General features: G+C 38.5%; 1 protein-coding gene across 5 annotated transcripts in view; it reads left to right on the forward strand.

Annotated features, from left to right (window-relative positions):
- The window catches only part of NMU (neuromedin U), a 187,831-nt gene that overhangs the window by 112,110 nt on the left and 54,226 nt on the right, over positions 1 to 21,495 (forward strand). The window lies entirely within an intron of this gene.

Raw genomic sequence — 21,495 nt, forward strand, 5'->3', positions numbered from 1 at the left:
ATCAGATACTGTTATGTAGGTACTTCAGAGAGGAGCTACAACAGAGGACATGGGGGAGAGGTCTGTCCTGGGAAGTCCCCATAGGGTCCTGCTCAAGGTTACACTGGGAACAGTAATGAGGTGCTGAAGTGAAGAAGAAGAGAAAAGGTGTTTCCTCTCTTTTATCTGCGTTATGAAGTACAAAGCTCTGGCCTCTCCCTCCTATTTCCTAAGGTGTCTCCTCCCAGTCCTATTATGTTCCACTTCTGCCCCATTAAAGGGTCTGAGCCTAAATGCCCACCCTTCACAGTAATCTGAGGATGACTAACCTGACCTTAACAGTCTCTGCAGTACTTGCATTTTTTAACGGAATATTTGTGAACCCAAGGGAACTGCTAATTGGTAGAATTTCTGGCTAGATGATCAAAGCAACATGTAAAGACCCAGGTAGTGAGGGAGAAGGAGTTTGAGGTTTTGCAGGCCGCTTTGCTGGCAGCTCCTCACCCCGTCACGGTTTATCATTGCTCCTTCTTTTCTTCCCCTTCAACTCCATAGTTTGTCGAATATCACTGAGATTTTTTCCCCCTGACTATTTGGCAACCACAGACGTTCCGTTCGGGTGAGGAGCAGAGGGTGGACATAATGATGTGACTTCTTATGTGGATTAGGAGTCAGCAGTGCCATATTTCTGTGGACTTCCATGCTTTCTAAAGGCTCAAAACTGCTGTCTTCAGAAGAAAAATTTTTTTGCAATCTCGTTTATAATATTAATTTGCTTAGTAAATCTTCCCTCCTTCCTTCCTTCCTTCTTCCCTCCCTCCCTCCCTCCCTTTGTTTCTTTTTTAGTAGCTAGGGCCAAGTTAAATTGTACCTTTGTCACAAATTCTGAACTAGTCTAAAATAATGAGCAATCACAAAACATGGGCAAGTAGAATAAAATTCATAACCTGTAGTTTCTTAGGTGCTGTGCTTAAGGAATAAACGAAAAAACTGAGTTTGAGTATATGGGCGGGCAAATATGCACACCCTCCCATGTGCCGTAATCACTGTGAATAGCAAGGTAACTAAGTTCTGTTGAACTGTCACATCCGTCTCCTCCTCTCCACGCCCACTGCCTGAGGCAGTCCTGAATGTGCACAATAGTCCTTATCTCCTGGCTCACTCTTCTCCCATCCAGCCTCCCACATTGCCTTAGAGTGGTCTATCTAAAACACAGATCTTACCATGGCATCTACCCACTTGAAACTCCTGATGGCTTCTCATCGCCTTCTGAATAACGCCTGTACATCCTAGCACAGTAAACAAAGCCCCTTTCCAACCTCGCTAAGCCCGACTCTCCAGACTTGCCTCCATCCACTCTCCCCAACAGTGAGATTTCTCACTGTCCTTTACCTGGGCATCCTGTGTACATTCCTACCGATGAGGCTTCTCTCCTGCTTTTCCCTCTGCCTGGACTTCCTCCTTTACTTTGCTCACCTGAGCTGCCTTCTCAAAGGCAGAAATAATCATTCCCTCCATTTCCCTGTACATTATATATAATATAAAATGTTGCAATTTATTATAACATCTATTGTGGTAGTTATTTTTGTTTGCTTTTCTGTACTCCAACCTAAGAAGTGAGCTCTGTCAAGACAGGGACTTCAGTGCTTCTGGAACATAAAAGATGCACAAATGTCAAGATCAAATATTGAAAAATGATGGAAGGAGTTGAGTCAATGTAAATGAAGCAGAACAGGCAATATAGGGTGGGGGAGTGAGAGGTACAAACTATTGGGTGTAAGATAGGCCCAAGGATGTAGTGTACAACACAAGGAATATAGCCAATATTTTGCAACAACTGTAAATGGAAAGTAACCTTTAAAAATTGTATAAAAATTAAAAAAAAATTTTTTTAAAGACAACTATGTGTAGTTAATGTTAAGCCATGGGATGATTAAATTTGCCCAGTGAGAGGGTATAAACTGAGAAGAGTTCCAAAGCCAGAATTCTGGGAAAGCCTATATTCAAGGAAAGAGGATCAGAATAGGTTGAGGTGTAACCAGAGAGACAGGAGGGGAAGTGAAAGGAGGGGTTGGCATAGATGCCAAGAGAGGTGAGTCAGGAGAGCTGGTCATTGGGTCAGATGCTCTAGAGAGGCAGGATGTGGTGTGAGGAGCTTCTGAGTTTGGCTGTAGAAAGTCACTGGTGATCTTTGATGAGGGTATTTAGTAAAGTAGAGGAACTGGAGGCCAGATCATCTCGATGGTGAGTAATTATGCAGGAATGAAGAAGGAGAAATGCAAACTACTCTTTCTAGGGTTTGTGGCAGGGTAGAGAAATAGGGCTAGAGCTAGTGAAACAAAGTGCAGAGACTGGTTGTGCTTCTGGGCTGCGGGAAAGGAGCCAGGGGCCGGGGAGGCTGAAGTCACAGTTGTAAACTGACCAGGTTGTCATTCTCAGCATTGTGTGATGGCTTAAGTGGGGGATTAGACTGGGAGAAGTTGGTTTTTTGTTGGTGAACTGAGGTTTGACCCTGGTAAATGAGACAGAGTTTGTTTTGTGGCCTGTAAAATGGCTCTGAGGGAAAATTCCAAGGTAAAGTTCCAAAAAAGCATTTTGAACAGTAACTTTTTTGGAAAGAACATAGAGGTGCTTAGGATGAATTTGGAAGACAGTAGTTATTTGTATGTTTAAGTTCTGGTGCTCTGGCAGGAGCAGATATTATAATTATTTCCATTTTACAGATGAAGGTAGAGGTACAGAGTGTCCTGGCTATCCTCCCCCACAAAGTCTGGCCTCTTCAGGCTGTATGGGCCCTCTTTGCCTGTGTGTATTGAGAACGTTCTCTTTTGGAGATGTTTTTCCACATTTACTACTAATGTGGGTAATACTATCCAGTTAGAAGGTACAGAGATCATCCGGGTGAGGGTTGCTTCACTGGTTGTCTAGAAAGATGTCATAGATTAACCTTAACCTTGGTGAAGTCACCGGACTCCCAAGTCTGGTTCTTAGCTTTGAGACCCAGGAACTTCCCTTTCTCAGCGTACCAGAAAAGTCATCTGACGCAAGTGGTCTGACTTAAACTTAACAACACTTACCAAGCTATCAGTTTATGATGGGGGCTGTTCGTTCACCATGACACGTGCGCATCTGCCCTCCAGGAGGCTCTTCCTGGTTTCACAATATCTTAAAACCTGTATGGACATAAATCAGGTGGTTGCTCTATGAGCACAAAGACAGAGCAAAGGAGGTTGATAGTATAGCCAGAACTCTCAGGAAGCTAAGTGAGTTGTTTCTAACTCAGAGCAAGGCACTGCCCTTTAGTAAGCATATTTATTTTCCTCAGGGTCAGTGTTTTTTCCCCTGAGCAATGTTACATGGATGAACTCTGCCAACTTTAGCTGTTCTGATCCCTGTTTCTATATTTTCATGTAGACCACCCTCTCATATTGAAACATTCCTTATTAAGAGATATTAATATCACCCAGATAAATTCGCTTTTTCTGTTTTTGAGCCAGAATCCATTTTTAAAAAATTGTGGCTACCTTTGGCATATGTGTTGATTTTTTTCAATCAAGTCCGTTCTTTACCCCTTTTCCCTACCTACACTGTACTGCCCGCACAGACATGGCTTGATCTGAAGGGGGTAACTCACAGAACTCCTTGCAAGAAGTTACTTTTTAAAAATTGCATTTTGCTTACTTAGATAGCTGTAAAAACACTGCTTGGGGAAATTAAAGAAATAACATAGCACTACTCCCCATAAGCTATTATCAGAGATTCTAGCCATTTATATTTTTCTCCTATATTGGTTTGTTCTCCGTAAAACTCCCTGATGAAAACCCAGAGATCTTTGGACCACAAGCACAGTTGCATTGTATGGCTATTCAGGTTCTTAATACCTTTTTCCCTTTGAGGTGTACTCTCCCAGATCCCATCTGCTGACTTCTTTATTAACTTGATCTTTAAATGTCTTTATATTTATTTGACTTCTCCATGACTGAAGGCCATGTTCTTCATTTGCAGTTTGTGCTCATCTTGTTTTGACTAAAACATTTTTTTAAATTTCTTGACGTATAGTGGATATTCAGCTATTCCTTGAAGTTATAACCTCATCTATAATGCAAACATAATCCTGGTACCAATTTATATTAGACTTTATCCATGGGTTCAATCTCATATTACTTTCAGGCTTCCAACCGCCTATGTTCTTTAGTTCCAAAGATAGGGAATTTGTGTTGTGTTCTAGGAGTTAAGAAACTACTATTGGGACTTCCCTGGTGGTGCAGTGGTTAAGAATCTGCCTGCCAGTGCAGAGGATGTGGGTTCGAGCCTTGGTCCGAGAAGATCCCACATGCCGCGGAGCAACTAAGCCCATGCGCCACAACTACTGAGCCTGTGCTCTAGAGCCTACGAGCCACAACTACTGAGCCCACGTGCCACAACTACTGAAGCCCACGTGCCGAGAGCCCATGCTCCACAACAAGAGAAGCCATCTTAATGAGAGGCCTGTGCACCACAACAAAGAGTAGCCCCTGCTCACCGCAACTAAAACGAAAACCCGCATGCAGCAACAAAGACCCAACGCAGCCAAAAATAAATAAATTAATTCATTAATTCATTAAAAAAAAAAAAAAAGAAAGAAAGAAACTACTATCAAGTGAGAATGACTGGAAACCTTCCAGAATTCTAACTCATGTTCCTCCTCCACAACCTTGGGGGATTTCTTTTTGTTAATTCTTTAATACAATTTTTAAAGGTTATACTCCATTTATAGTTATTACAAAATATTGGCTATATTCCCCATGTTGTACAATATATCCTTGTAACCTATCTTACACCCAATAGTTTGTACCTCCCACTCCCCAACCCCTTCCTTCCCTCCACCACTGGTAACCACTAGTTTGTTCTCTAGTTTGTTTGAGTCTACTTCTTTTTTGTTATATTCACTAATTTGTTGTAGTTTTTAGATTCCACATATAAGTGATATCATATAATATTTGTCTTTCTCTGTCTGACTTATTTCACTTAGCGTAATAGCATCATGCTCTCCAAGTCTATCCATGTGGCTGCAAACGGCAAAATTTTATTCTTTTTTATTACTGAACAGTATTCTACATGTAACGCGTCTTCTTTATCCATTCATCTGTTGATGGACACTTAGGTTACTTCCATATCTTGGCAATTGTAAATAATGCTTCTGTGAACATTGGGGTGCATGTATCTTTTCGAATTAGTGTTCTTGTTTCAGATATATACCCAGGAGTAGAATTGCTGGGTCATATGGTAATTCTGTTTTTAGTTTTTTGGACCTCCATACTGTTTTCCATAGTGGCTGTGCCAATTTCCATTCCCACCAACAGTGTACAGGGTTTGCTTTTCTCCCAACCCTAGTGTGTTTTAGAGTGGCTTCCTAGCAGACGCTGTCAGTGCCACACCCAGATTCCTCGCCTGCCACCGCGGCATGCTCTAGCCCACTTCCAGATGCCAGGATCTGCACCTCTTTGACTGAGTGCTTTTCCAGAGCCATGTGCTTTTCTCAGTTATAAAGGGAGGGCTAGAAGAAAGGAGTAGGGAATTAATACCCCAAGCACCCTCAACCAAGGACTGATGGGACATGGTGTACAAATGCCCAACAACCCTTCCTCTAGGGTTTTTTTACTTTACTGCTTCCTTCCTTTCCCTGTCCTAGTTCCTCACCCCCTGCTAGTGCTTCCTGCACCTCCCAAACTGCTTTCACTGCAATCCTTATCTCAGGATTTGCTTCTGAGCCCAAACTGAGGCGTGATATAACGGAGAAGAGGAAACTTCCTAGCCAAAGGGCCAAACAAATCAATATCCAGAAGTTACAGCTGATGAACTATAGTGGACATAGAGCCTGGTACTGAATAATAATTGTTTTATGAATGCTTTCCAAATAATCATTGCTTGTGGTCCTCCTCTCAAGGAGTGCCCAATCCAGTGGGAGAGGTTGATATATAAACCATGAGACTTTAGTATTGTGTAGTTAGTGCTATAGGGAGGTGTGAGAAACCTCCTGTGGGAGAAGATGTGAGGCAGCAGTTCCACAGGATGGGATTAGGAGTGAAAGAGGGGTTTAGGGAAAGCTTTATTGATGCAGTGGTATTAGGTATGGAAGTTGGAAGAGAGCACTTCAAAAGGAGGAGCATGAACACACATAGAGAGAGAGGGAGAGAGAGATATTTGAACAAACCAGGAATACTGCCATGGTGAGGGGAACAATGGGCTGGAACAAGGGGTGTTGGGGAGCAGTGGCTGGGATGAGATGGTGAGAGGCCTCAAATGCCATGCTAAGGAGAGTTGGCCTTATCCTACAAGTGATAAGTAACATGATCATATTTTTGTATTAGAATATCTTGTTTCTAGGTATATATGGAGTAACTCTGGGATACTTAAGGCTATTCTCGGAGCTCAGTTTACATAGAAGGGGCAGTAGAAGGTGAATGGTTAACGTGTGGGATGCCTTTATTTGAATCCCAACCCTGCCGCTTACTAATTGTGTGATTAAAATAACTAACATTTAAAAGATTTTTATTGAAGTATATTTGGCATACAATATTATATTAGTTTCAGGTGTACAACATAATGCTTCAGCATTTGTGTGCATTGCAAAATAATCATCACAATAAGTCTAGTTACCATCTGTCACCATACAAAGTTAATACAATATTATTGACTGTATTACCCATATTGTACATTACATCCCCATGACTTATTTATAACTGGAAGTTTGTACCTCTTGATCCCCTTCACCCATTTGTTTCCTCTCAACTCCCCTCTGCACTAGCAACCACCAATCTGTGTTTTGTATCTATGAATCTGGGTTATGTTTTGTTTTGTTTGTTTTGTTTTTTAGATTCCACATGTAAGTGAAATAACGTTGTATTTGTCTTTCTCTGTCTGACCATTCACTTAGCATAATACCCACAAGGTTCATTCATGTTGCTGTAAATGGCAAGATTTCATTCTTTTTTATGGCTGAGTAGTATTTCTCTCTCTCTTTCTCTATCATATTTTCTTTATTCATTCATCTATCAATGGATACTTAGGTTGTGGTCATATCTTGACTATTGTAAATAATGCTGTAATAAACATAGGGTTGCAGATATCTTTTCAAATTAGTGTTTTTGTTTTCTTCAAATAGATACCAAGAAGAGGAATTGCTGGATTGTATGGTAGTTATATTTTTAATTTTTTGAGGAAACTCCATACTGTTTTCCATAGTGGTTGCACCAATTTACTTTCCCACCAACAGTGCATGAAGGTTCCCTTTGCTACCAACACTTGTTATTTCTTGTCTTTCTGATAATATCTATCCTGGAGAACGTTGCATATGCATTCGAGAAGAATGTATATTCTGCTACTTTTGGGTGGAATATTCTACATATATCTATTAAGTTCATTTGATCTCATGTGTTGTTTAAGGCCAATGTTTCCTTATTGATTTTCTGTCTGGATGATCTATCCATTGATGTAAGTGAGATGTTAAAGTCCCCTACTATTATTGTTGTCAGTTTCTCCCTTTAAGTCTGTTAATATTTGCTTTACATATTTTGGTGCTCCCATGTTGGGTACATGTATATTTATAAGTGTTATATCTTCTTGCTGGATTGACCCCTTTATCATTATATAATGCCCATTGTCTTTCATTACAGTCTTTGTTTTAAAGTCTGTTTTGTCTGATAAGTATATACTTACACCAGCTTTCTTTTTATTTCTATTTGCATGGAATATCTTTCTCCATCCCTTCACTTTCAGTTTGTGTGTGTGTCTTTACTTTGGAAGTGAGTCTCTTGTAGGCAGCATATAGATGTTTTGTTTGTTTGTTTGTTTGTTTGTTTTTATCCATTCAGCCACTCTATGATTTTTTTTAAAATTTATTTTATTTATTTATTTTTGGCTGCATTGGGTCTTCACTGCTGCACGTGGGCTTTCTCTAGTTGCAGTGAGCGGGGGCTACTCTTCGTTGTGGTGCGCGGGCTTCTCGTTGCGGTGGCTTCTCTTGCTGCAGAGCACGGGCTCTAGGCGTGCGGGCTTCAGTAGTTGTGGCTTGCGCGCTCTAGAGTGCAGGCTCAGTAGTTGTGGCGCACGGGCTTAGTTGCTCCGCGGCATGTGGGATATTCCTGGACCAGGGCTCGAACCCGTGACCCCTGCATCGGCAGGCAGATTCTTAACCACTGCGCCACTAGGGAAGTCCACTCTATGATTTTTGACTGGAGAATTTTGTCTATTTACATTTAAAGTAATTATTGATAGATATGAACTTATTGCCATTTTATTAATTGTTTTCTGAATGTTTTTTGTAGTTCTTCTCTGTTCCTTTCTTCTTTCTTTCTCTCTTCCCTTGTGGTTTGAGGACTTTCTTTAGTGAGAAATAAGTAGCATTTATTGAGTCTGCTATGTGCCTGGCACAGTTTTAAGTCCTTTACATGTACTCAATTATTAAGTCACTTACCCTTCAGATTCCTCATCTATGCAATGGAGATAATGTTACTTTACATTAATAAAATATTACTTTGTGACAATATTTTATGTAGCTGCCTTGCAAAATAGTTTGTGTAAACTTCTTATAACAGTGCCTGCCTGGTACATAGCAGGTAAAAGGTGCTGGGTAAGTGCTATTGTTATTATTATACGGCCCCTCTGCTCTCAGAAGAGCTCATATGAAGGGGAATCTATGGCTTTGCCTAAGTTTCCCTACATCTGAGTTCAGACATTACCGAACAACATCTCTGGCAGGCACTTGCCCTAGTTGAAGGATAACATCTCTGGCAGGCACCTGCCCTAGTTGAAGGATAGGTAGGAGGCTGATATGGTGCAGTACTCCATAGCCTTACTTCCCTTATACAGCTCTAAGAATTTTTGTCCACTGAAAAAGCTGTTCAACCTAGACCAGAGCCTGTGGAGAGCTGTCCTTTGGTGGAGGTGCTGAAGGAGTTAGGATAAGTTGTTCAGCTGTCAAGGCACCTGAGCAGTGTTCTAGGTCTTAGAACCTAGAAGGAAAAAAAAAAAAAAAAAGCATAAAACCGGCCGTGAGTTTCAGGATCAGGATTTGGAGCAGCATCTGTCTGATGTACCTGACGCCAAGGAAGTTCTGCTCTGCTGTCTGTGGGGCTGTCTGTGGAGCCTCCAGTGAGCAACTAAGAAGTGGCCCAGCCCAAGGAGAAGATTCACACAGCTTTGATTGTCTGGGGAAAGAGCTGCTGAGTTTCCTTCTGGAAGGCTCTTACTCCTGAAGCTCCAGGTTCTAGTTCTGAATGTCCCAGCTGAAGCTATGACATCTTAAGGGACAATGGGGACTGTGGAGTACAAAGTGATTAAGTTTCTGATCCAGACATCTGATGAAATTGCAGATTCCGAATTAGGGATGTGGGCTCCAGGCATCCATGACTATTTTGTATTAGAAATCAACTTTCAAATTTCCGGAAACAAATGAGGTCTGAAAAGAGAGACGTGCACTGATATTATGATTTAATTTTTATATTCATAATTTGAACTAATTGTAACTTTTTCAGAAAACTGTTGCATGACTATACTGCTTGCTTCAATATAGCCTTCCTGATTTTTGTCCTTTTCACTGAGTCTTCCACCCCGAGGCAAGCAAAAGAAGTGGAATTCAACTTTCATCATAAAGCATGATGAACTTGAGTCTTAAGAAGTTTCATGTTCACAAGGAGCTGCTGGGCCATTTTCTGGTATTGATAATCTCAGTACATACTCTTGTCTCTTTCTTGAGTGTGTGTGAGTCTGTCTGTACTATTGACATCAAATTATATATGCTGGTCTGAAAACTGTGTACTTTCTTTTTTGAATAATACATCATATTACACAAATACCTTTGACATTTGCCTCACTTTAAAATTTAAAAGGATAGGTGTGAGTTATCATTTTGCAATTTGTGCTCCCTTGTGCCATGTAGGCAATAAATATTTTTGATCTACATTCTGTAGCCCACTTTTAAAATCCAAACTTCAGCATCTTTTCAAAATAATATATATAAAACATTTGTATTGTTTGTTTCACTATGACAGAGTGCAATAAAAGAGAATTCACTTGTGTCTACAACCTGGAAGTTAAATTACTATTTTTTACTATTTATTTGGTTCATGTGTTTATTATTTTAGGTAAAATTTGAAACATTAAGCAGGTTAGGTATCAACTAAGGAAATAACATTAGCAACTATTATCATCAGTGAGGTAAGAAACATACTTTAGAATACCTTCATGCTAAACATATCAGTGATACCAAATTACAAGAGTACAAAAATTCAAATTCTCACCACAGAGTATCAGAAACCATTTGACTCTCCCTTTGCCCCTCTGCGGAGCATTTCTAAGTCCTACTAACAGTTAGATTGGAGCAACCTCACAGACTTGTAGGATGAAATGCTTGCTACATAATCTATTTAGCAAGAGGTGAGATTGTGATTTTATGCATTAAAAAATATATATTTATGTATCCTGTGGCCTCGCTACTCTAATTGTGGACCCTGGACCAGCAACATTAACGTTAAATTGGAGCTTATTAGAAATGCAAAATCTTGGGCCCTACTCTAGATATTCTGAGTCAGAATCTGCATTTTAAAAAAGATTCCTGACTCATTCATATGCCCATTAAAGTTTGAAAGGTGTTGCATTGGAGAGATAAAATATTACTGAAGATTTTGAAGTCTGCATCTATCTAATTGTTTGTAGAACTTAGAAATACTCCCAGATGAGCAAAAGAGAGAGTCCAATGGCCTCCTTCCCTTTTACTATATTGATTCTCCATATAGTAAGGTCTACTGCCTTGTGTTGGAGGTATCAGGCCACCTCGGTTTGAATCCTGCTTTACCATTTATATAACTTCTCTGTATCTTGGTTTCCCCACCTGTATAAGAGGAATAATAATAGTATCTCAAACAGTTGTGAAGATTAAATGAATTAATACTTTTAAGGCTCTTAGAACAATGCTTAGCACATAGTAAGTGCTCAAAAATGATTCATTACCATCATTTTCAAGGTCTGAGTTTTGTAAGCCATTATCTTAAAATCTCAAGTCTTCCTCTAAGGCTGTTGCTGGCAGAATGGTCCAGAGACAAGGCTGGTCAGCTCAGAGCATCTGGGGTGGAAGGATTTGACTGAAACTCCTTCAAGGCAGGTCTAGGCCTGGCATAGACTGCCATTTAGTAGCTTAGTGCCCAAGTGTAATGACCATGGGATGTTAATTACTGACTTCTCTTCTCCCAAATTTTACTCATTAAAAGTCACAGAAGATTTTTAGCCAATTCCCTGAAACCTTATTATCTTTACTTTGTAAAATAAGCCTCTTGAGTATAGTGGAAACCCACTCTGAACATATCTCCTAATTACATAAGCTGATATAATTGATGGACTAGCTTCTGGCATCTTCCCATTCTTCTCTTTACCCCCTGCAAATAACTGTAAGTAGAGTTAAGATGATAGACTGAATGAGATGGAAATGATAGGAACCTGATTCCATCCTTCACCAACCATCTACAGGAAGAAATGTGCCAGACCAAGGAACACTTATCAGCTAGAGATTTGGTCTCTAATTTCAATATGGAGCCCTGGGGTATAAGGAGGAGTCCTCTTGCCTAGGTCACCGCTTCTGAAATTTTAATATACAATAAATCACCTAAATATTTTGTTACAATTCAGATTCTGACTTAAGCTAGCTGGGGAGGGCCTAAGATTCTGCATCTCTAACAAGCTTCCAGGTGGAGTCAATGCTGCTAATCCATGGGCCACATTTAGGCTGGAACCAGTCTAAGTAGGTTAGAAGGATTCTTCCACACCTGCCTGCCTGAGCCCTCACCTGAATCTCGGCCCTCTGCATAACTGGTTCTCAGCCCTAGCTTCACATTACAATCGCCTGGGGTCCTGGTCCCCAATTCCAGATATTCTGATTTAATTGGTTTGGGGTTTATGGAAGAGAGCCAAAAAGGAAGGGTCAGAAAGACATGAATCTGGGAAAGCTTGGACTTTTCACTCCTCTGCATTAACAATGAAATTCCTTCTTGGCACTGTGATCCAATAAAATAACCTTGCCCTTGACCCTGATCCACATTTGGAGTAGAAAGTCAACGAGAGTGGGGATCCTTGAGCTTTTCACGGAGGTAAATAATAAGTGCATGCAATCGACGTGGGTGTCAAACCAGTTTTATAGAGCAGTTCCAGAGTATTTTTCAAAATGTAATACTGAAACACGTTCTTGGGAGAAAACTAAGTTCAGGAATTTTGAAATGCTGATTTGCTCTGATTCTGGCAAAGAGACAACCAAGTATGTATTCACTTCAGGTAAAACTGTGTAAATATATGATCCTTTTCTTTGAGGACCATGTGCTCTAGTTAGGAAGATGAAACCAATGCATGTGTGCAGTAAAAGGTTAACTTAGCAGGTCTGGGTTTCCCCAAACCTGTGCATTCCAAAGAAAGCCTGTCTCTATAGGACTGACCCCTGGCTAACTCCTAGGAGATAACCTCTGATCCCTTAGAATATACTCACTGAAAAGAGTATTTTTATATGCTTGAGGCCCGACCCTACCTTGAGTCCAGTCCAGAGCCCTCATGATGGTGGCTGGCCACAATCCCTACAAAAGTCTCAAGTCAGGACAGTTAATGTAACAAGCTACAGTCCCTAGTGCTGCAAATGATCTCAAGGCTATAGTTGATATTTGTTATCTACCTCCTCTATCATCCATTCTAGATTCCCCTCACCCTAATCCTGCAACCTAGGCTAGCAAAGTTCAAGCTATAAGAAGTGAGCATCTAGAACATGCAAAAGGAAATAAATGAAATGTATTGGATGTTTATTAAAACCCAAACTGATACACTGTCTTGTTCTGTTGGACTCCAGGCATAGGAATTGTTGCTGGCTGTGTAAATGATATTTTGTGAATTGCTGTTACTGAAGGGAATATGTTGTATCCCTCTGTGTTTTGAGGCAGAAAAAAGAAGATTGAAAACTACTGATCTAGAAAACCACTGATATTTGAAAACCTGATTTAAATTTAAAATTTTCTAGAGAGTAAAGAAATATCTTGAGTAAATATGTACAACTGATCATCCATAATTTATGAGGCAAAGAAACATTTTTTATGCTTATATGAGAATTATATCCTGTCATTTTCTTAATATCTGCCAGAACCCTATTTCACAACACTGGTCACTAAAGCCCTTAATTTGTTACTGTGGTCAAACTATATTAAGACAACAAAATAAAAATTTAGTGCCATTCCTCTTTAAATCAAATCATCAGAGAGGCTTCTATTTAAGAAAAACTTAGAAAAAAGAAACACACACACACACACACACACACACACACGCACGCACACACACACCCCCCCCAGCATTCTCTGTTTCTGATTTGAATTCATTTCTATTTTAAGAAGTTAAAAGCCACGTCTTTTTTTTTTTTTTTAATTGGAGTATAGTTGCTTTACAATGTTGTGTTAGTTTCTGCTGTACAGTAAATTGACTCAGTTATACGTACACACATATTCACTCTTTTTTAGATTTCCTTCCCATTTAGGTCACCACAGATCATTGAGCAGAGTTCCCTGTGCTAAACAGTAGGTTCTCATTAGTTATCTATTTTATACATAGTATCAATAGTGTATATATGTCAATCCCAATCTCCCATTTTGTCCCATCCTCCCTTCCCCCCTTGGTAACTGTAAGTTTGTTCTCTACATCTGTGACTCTTATTTCTGCTCTGCCAATAAGTTCATCTGTACCATTTTTCTAGATTCCACATATAAGCGATATTATATGATGTTTGTTTTTCTCTTTCTGACTTACTTCACTCTGTATGACAGTCTCTAGGTCCATCCACGTCTCTGCAAATGGCACCATTTCATTCCTTTTTATGGCTGAGTAATATTCCATTGTATGTATGTACCACATCTTCTTTATCCATTCCTCTGTCGATGGACATTTAGGTTACTTCCATGTCCTGGCTATTGTAAATAGTGCACTATAAAACTCTCAGAGGAAAACATAGGCAGAACACTCTTTCACATAAATCACAGGAAGATCTTTTTTGATCCACCTCCTATAGTAATGAAAATAAAAACAAAAATAAACAAATGGGATCTAATTAAACTTAAAAGCTTTTGCACAGCAGAGGAAACCATAAACAAAACAAAAAGACAACCCACAGAATGGGAGAAAATATTTGCAAATGAAGCAACCAACAAGGGATTAATCTCCAAAATATACAAACAGCTCATGCAGCTCAATATCAAAAACACAAATAACCCAATCAAAAAATGGGGGGGGGAGATCTAAATAGACATTTCTCCAAAGAAGACATACAGATGGCCAAGAGACACATGAAAAGATGCTCAACATCACTAATTATTAGAGAAATGCAAATCAAAACTACAATGAGGTATCACCTCACACCAGCCAGAATGGCCATCATCAAAAAATCTATAAACAATAAATGCTGGAGAGGGTGTGGAGCAAAGGAAACCCTCATACACTGTTGGTGGGAATGTAAATTGATACAGCCACTATGGAGAACAATATGGAGGTTCCTTAAAGAACTAAAAATAGAATTCCCATATGACCCAGCAATCCCACTACTGGGCATATACCCAGAGAAAACCATAATTCAAAAAAACACATGCACCCCAATGTTCACAGCAACACTATTTACAATAACCAGGACATGGAAACAACCTAAATGTCCATCAACAGATGAATGGATAAAGAAGATATGGTACATATATACAATGGAATATTTTTTTTATAAATTTATTTATTTTATTTATTTACTTTTGGCTGCATTGGGTCTTTGTTGCTGTGTGTGGGCTTTCTCTAGTTGTGGCGAGCGGGGGCTACTCTTTGTTGCAGCACGTGGGCTTCTTATTGCGGTGGCTTCTCTTGTTGCAGAGTACGGGCTCTAGGCGCACGGACTTCAGTAGTTTTGGCACACAGGCTCAGTTGTTGTGGCTCACGGGCTCTAGAGTGCAGGCTCAGTAGTTGTGGTGCACGGGCTTAGTTGCTCCACAGCATGTGGGATCTTCCTGGACCAGGGCTTGAACCCGTGTCCCCTGCATTGGCAGGTGGATTCTTAACCACTGCGCCACCATGGAAGCCAATACAATGGAGTATTACTCAGCCATAAAAAGGAATCTAACTGGGTCATTTATAGAGACGTGGATGGACCTAGAGAGTGTCATACATAGTGAAGTAAGTCAGAAAGAGAAAAACAAATATCATATAATAATGCATATATATGGAATCTAGAAAAATGGTATAGATGATCTTATTTGCAAAGCAGAATTAGAGACACAGACGTAGAGAATAAATGTATGGATACCAAGAGGGAAAGGGGTGGGGTGAGAGGAATTGGGAGACTGAAATTGACACACATAAATTATTGATATTATGTATAAATAGACAACTGGTGGGAACATACTGTATAGCACAGGGAACTCTACCCAGTGCACTGTAGTAACCCAAGTGGGAGGGAAGTCCAAAAGGGAGGAGATATCTCTATGTGTATGGCTGATTCATTTTGTTGTGCAGTGGAGGCTAACACAATATTGTAAAGCAGCCATACTCCAATAAAAATTAATAAAAAAAAATTTGTATAGCCACTATGGAGAACAGTATGGAGGTTCCTTAAAAAACTAAAAATAGAGCTACCATATGACCCAGCAATCCGGCTCCTAGGCATATATCCGGAGAAAACCATGATTCGAAAGGATGCATGCACCGTGATGTTCTTTGCAGCACTATTTACAAAAGCTAGGTCTTTTTTGTTTTTTTAATTTATTGTTGGCTGTGTTGGGTCTTTGTTTCTCTGCGAGGGCTTTCTCTAGTTGCGGCAAGTGGGAGCCACTCTTCATCACGGTGCGCGGGCCTCTCACTATCGTGGCCTCTCTTGTTGCGGAGCACAGGCTCCAGACGCGCAGGCTCAGTAGTTGTGGCTCATGGGCCTAGTTGCTCCGCGGCATGTGGGATCCTCCCAGACCAGGGCTCGAACCCGTGTCCCCTGCATTGGCAGGCTGATTCTCAACCACTGCGCCACCAGGGAAGCTCCAAAGCCAGGTCTTTTGATGTCAGGTTACATATGACCAAGAGACTTCATGGAGTCAAGAGCTGAGTCATGTTTTTCCTTCCCTCTAAATAGATAATCAGGGCAAACCTATTCAAAGAAGTTAGGAAGTTTTCACATTATGATGACAAATGCAATAAAAATATATATGAAATTATTTTATAAAAAAAAATAAAGATGAGATAAAACTGTAAAATTCAACTTTTACTATCGGTGTTATTATTATTGTTGCTGTTGTTATTCAGATCTCTAATTCCTTGCCTAAAACCCTTGGAGCAGATGTGTGTCAGAATTCAGAGTTTTTTGGCTTTTGAAAAATAACATCATATGTTTACCATGAATTACAAAAAAACTCCCATTTGGTCTGGGGAAGAATCCTGTAATGAACAGATAAATATCTCTGCTGCAAAATGTTGAATACTCAAAGTAAATGGTATAAATAAGGGCTATGAGTAGTCCTTACATTTCAGGCCAAGTTTTGCCACCAAATTAATTCAGGTCATGTCAGATTTCTCTGCCAAATGAGTTATAAAACCTAGTTTGGGCTTTTGTGACTTAAAAATTGCAGTTATGGGTTTGTGGACTCTATTATTATTATTATAATTACATAGCTCAAACTTGGATTTAAAAGGGCAAATATCACCTGTACCCAGAATGTTTGCTCAGTGTCACTGCTTAGAAGGTCCTACTCATGGCGGAAGGAAATAGGCTTTCTTGTTAGACAGATCTGGGTATGAATCAGACTTGAAAAAGTCACTTACTGTCTGTGAACTTTCTTTTTTTCATATATAAAATATGTATAGTTAACTCTTTGGACCCTTGGCCTTCTCCCAGGGTGTATCTTGAGAACTTATGATACTACAAACTTGTGAATATCTCTAGATAACATAAATTCCCTCACAAAATTTAGTATATTGTTACTGAACCCAACTGCTTATCCTCTAGCTAATCTGTTGATAGTTACAAGTAGTGGGGAGGTCTGGATGGTGGAGCTCATAAGAAATGATTATTCAAAAGGCAGTTGGAACAAAAATGACTGTTGCTGGTTTTTTTGGCTGCCCCTAACGCAGCATCTCTTAGTCACTTATGGGGAGACACACTTTGTTCCTTACGTGCAGCTCTATCTTGCCTTGGGCATGACGCATCCACGAGAAACATCCAAATATGAAAGAAAAATATGAGGCTTAGCTTGGACTTTTTATATCATGAAAGAAAATGCTGTTTGAAGGTCACTACTAGAAAAAAAAATGTGCATGGCAAGTGTTGAAAAGAGTAGTCATTTACATCAAATAACTCAATAATTTGAAATGAAAATTTCTCCAAGAGATTGAGAAAAAATAGTAAATATATTTTCAATAATGGCTGCCAAAGCAAGGGCACTTTAAATACCTAAGTCGGCAGAAGGTTTGTTCATAAAACAAACTTTTATAAACTTTAAATTTTCACTTTTCTGTTACTTGTATTTCTGTACCAAAAAAAGGCATTTGGAAATAGACATTCTGCTGATGTTATTTTTAATGTAATTCATGACAGGCATATAATTTTCAGGTACTTTTGTGATGTTTAAGGATCCTTCACTTGAGGAGATACAGGATTTAGGGCATCTCTAGAGCCATTTACATTTACCATAATCACAATCCAGCTGAGCTTAGTTAAGTATGGTTCATGAATCTAGAGTTGTACAGGATAAAGTAAAATAATTCAGGATGCCTGGAGTGTGTTATTTTTTGGTGTATAAGATTCAAAAATGAGTCAAATGAATTTTAAGATTTCACAGTTAATAACAAAAAAAGTAACACTTCAGTTCTCTCTTGGGGAATTAAAACGACTCTCATGAAATCATATCCTCACAGAGTAGAAAGTCACAGAATGAAATCATCAGTCAAACCTTGGAGAAGAAAGGAGACATTATCCACTTGATATCTTTATGTTTTAAATAAGTACAGTGTGTGCTTGGAAATGAAAGTCTGGCCATTAAAGCTACTGACAGGCAATGAGAGCCTGCTTTGCTTCTGTCCCAAGAGAATGTTAATAATGCTTAGGGGTGATGTTTAGAATGGGCTGTGTTCTCTGAGCTGTCCTTTGACATAAGAGTGATCAGTTATCTTGTGTGACTGGGTCTAGATGGTGTCCTTTTTGAGTGTGTCCTTACTGTGTTTTTAAAAATAGCAACCATTATAAATGAGAATGCTAATGTTTGGCAGTTTTGATATCACCAATAAATATTATAACTAACTTCTAACAAATAAGAACAAAAATAATACATTCGAAATCTATATCCAAAGATAATTTTCTTATTTATTCATCTGTCATCTGGGCAAGTTATTTAGTCTCCTTAAGTTATTGAAAATAATGCTAATGATTTAATAATAATTTGATTACAGTGACTTTATTGTTTTTCTAGATTTCAATTTTCTTTTATTCTGACAGTTTTCTAATGTTTACAATTACACTTCTAAACATTTTCCTTAAAATGACAGATAACGTTTAAAGAGAAAAATTTCTGACGTTTATTTTACCGGTTAATGCCTATCTTTTTATATCACAATATTGCGTTCCTGACATTTTTTAGTCTAATGTACAGGAGTTTCAGGTGTGTAATGTCAGGATTATTATTATAAAATTCTGTTTAGTAGAAACGTGAATAATCTTACAAAGAGATTTCGAAACAGGTAAGAAAACATATCAAATAGGAGGTTATAGATTTATGTAGTTGAAGTCAAGGGCAAGTGGTAGTACTTTTTACAATTCTTCTAGGAAGCATTTCCTAGATTTCTTTTTTTTTCTTTGAAATATTGAGGAGAAAATCTTTTAAAGTAGTTTCTATACAATATAAATAACATGTAAACAATATTTCTGATAATTGATAAATTTTTGTTTATTTTTAGGAAACATAGTCCAACATTTACAGCCAATTTGCTTTTTGGAAAGTCTTACTAGAAGGAAGAGTTATACCTACCCAAAGCCTCACAACCTGTTTTACTCCTTTTAACCTTGAATATCACACTTTACAGACTGAAAACACTCCATCACTAAAAAGCTTAATTAAAAGATTTCCAAACTTTGCCAGGAAATCTAGGGAACCATGATTTCAAGTTAATATCTTTATAAATTTGGTGTTAAACTGTTACCAAAAAAAAGTATGTATTGTATTGTAACTTCCCCTATATACAGAGACGCAAAATAAAATTAAATCCATGATCCCTCACAGCCCTCTGAGATTATATTCACATCCCAGATTCACAGTAAACTATGGCACACAGGGTAACCATCCCCCAAAATGACAGACTCCAAGCTGACATACACAAAGCTCTAAAAGAAACTTTACTTGAAAAGCAGGTGTATCCAGGATCCCAACACCAGGTCATTCAATTTAAGTCCTAAGGAAACTGAACTCTGGTCAGCAGGTTTTCGCTATACCTATCTTATTGTCCACCAATCAATCATGGGTGGCACATCATTCAACAAATATTTATTGAGCACTTACTACATTGATTACAGTGACTTTAAATAATTTTCCATGTTCCTAGGATAATCAAAGTGCTCAGAGAAAAAAAGTTATTATGAATGCTTCTATTTTCTTGCCAATAGATTTTTCTTAGATGGTACAACTGATACCATCAGGATTTCACAAGAATTAGCCTGTGTGAAAATCACCCATGTTAGTCAGAAAAGCTCTAAATGATAACATTTCCTCGTTATTAAGACTTGTTTCTCTCTGAAATAATCAAATCATGGGACAATAGAGCTGTTATATTACTAAATGTAACAATGATATTCTTTCATACAAGAAGGGTAGTTTTTAAGGAGAACTTGTGTGTAAGGCACTTAAACTCTATTAACTTTTAGTACTCTGAGGCAGTTATTTGCTAAGTAATACCTAAGGAACAAATTTTAGATGTTCCCAAGTGAAATATTGTGGCTGGTTCAACAGTTTAAATACTTGGTTCATTTTTTAAAATGTATACATATATTTAAAATTTTTTTATTGTTTTAACATTTTATTAGGAATATTTCAAACCACATGATTAGAGAGAAAGGTTCAGTGAACACCTAGGCATTCATTCCCCAGCTACAAAACCATCAAAACATGTTCCATCTAACTCAGCCTCACTCCCTGCCCCTCCCCCCACTGGATTATTATGAATCAAATTCCAGATAACATTTAATTTCATTTGTAAAAATTTCAACATTATCGCTAAAATATAAGGCCACACAAAAAATTAACTCCAATCCTATCATCACCTTAAAAAGTAATAATATTAGGAAAGCTAAAATTAAAAATGATGGATATCAAAAGTTGGTGAGCATGTGGAGCAACTGGAACTCCAGTGCTGGGAGTGTAAAATAGCACAATTACTTTACAACTTCTTATAAAATTAAATATACATCTACACTATCACCTAGCAATTTCACTCCTAGGAATTTACCCCCAAAGAAACAAAAACATATACAGAGGGTCCTGGCTTAGGATTTTTCAGCTTTACAATGGTGTGAAGGTGATATGCATTCAGTAGAAACCATACTTGGAATTTTGAATTTTGATGTTTTCCGGGCTAGCAATATGTGGTACAATCCTCTCTCATGCTGCTGAGCCAAGCAGTGAGCCACATTTCCCAGTGAGCCATGTGATCACAAGAGTAAACAACCAATACACTAAAAGCATTCTGTACCCAGACAATCATTATGTTTTCCACTTTCAAAAAAAGTGTTCAATACATTACATGAAGTATTAAGCAATTTACTATAAAATAGGCTTTGTGTGAGGTGATTTTGTCCAACTGTAGGCTAATGTAAGTGTTCTGAGCATGTTTAAGATAGACTAGGCTAAGCTATGATGTTTGGTAAGTTGGATGTATTAAATTCACTTTCGAATTATGATATATTCATACAATGGGTTTATTGGGAAGTAACCCCATCCTAAGTTAAGGAATATCTGAGTGCACAGAAAGACCTGTGCAAGAATGTTGATAATGTTTTACTCATAATACCCCAAACTGGAAACCACCCAAGTGTCCATGAACAGGAGAATGGATTGTTTTTAAAGTGGAATATTTATACAATGGAATGCTACTGAGCAATAAATAGAAACTAACTACTAGTATATGCAACAGCATGGATAGATCTCAAAAACATTATTTGATATATAATCATTAGAATGGATGCAATCAAAAAGACAGTAACAGATGTTGGCAAGGATATGGAAAAACTAAAACTCTCATACTTTGCTGGTGAGAGAGTAAAATGACATAGCCACTTTGGAAAATAGTTTGACTGCTTCTTTACAAGTTAAACATAAATGTACCATATGACCCGGTAATACACCTACTTATCTACACAAGATAAATGAAAACATATATGAGGACAAAGACTCACATGTGAGTGTTAACAGCAGCATTTTCACACCAGCCCCAAATTCGAAATAACCCAAATACTCAATAAGA

This window comes from Balaenoptera ricei, chromosome 5 (genome assembly GCF_028023285.1).
Source record: "Balaenoptera ricei isolate mBalRic1 chromosome 5, mBalRic1.hap2, whole genome shotgun sequence".
Taxonomy (NCBI): domain Eukaryota; kingdom Metazoa; phylum Chordata; class Mammalia; order Artiodactyla; family Balaenopteridae; genus Balaenoptera; species Balaenoptera ricei.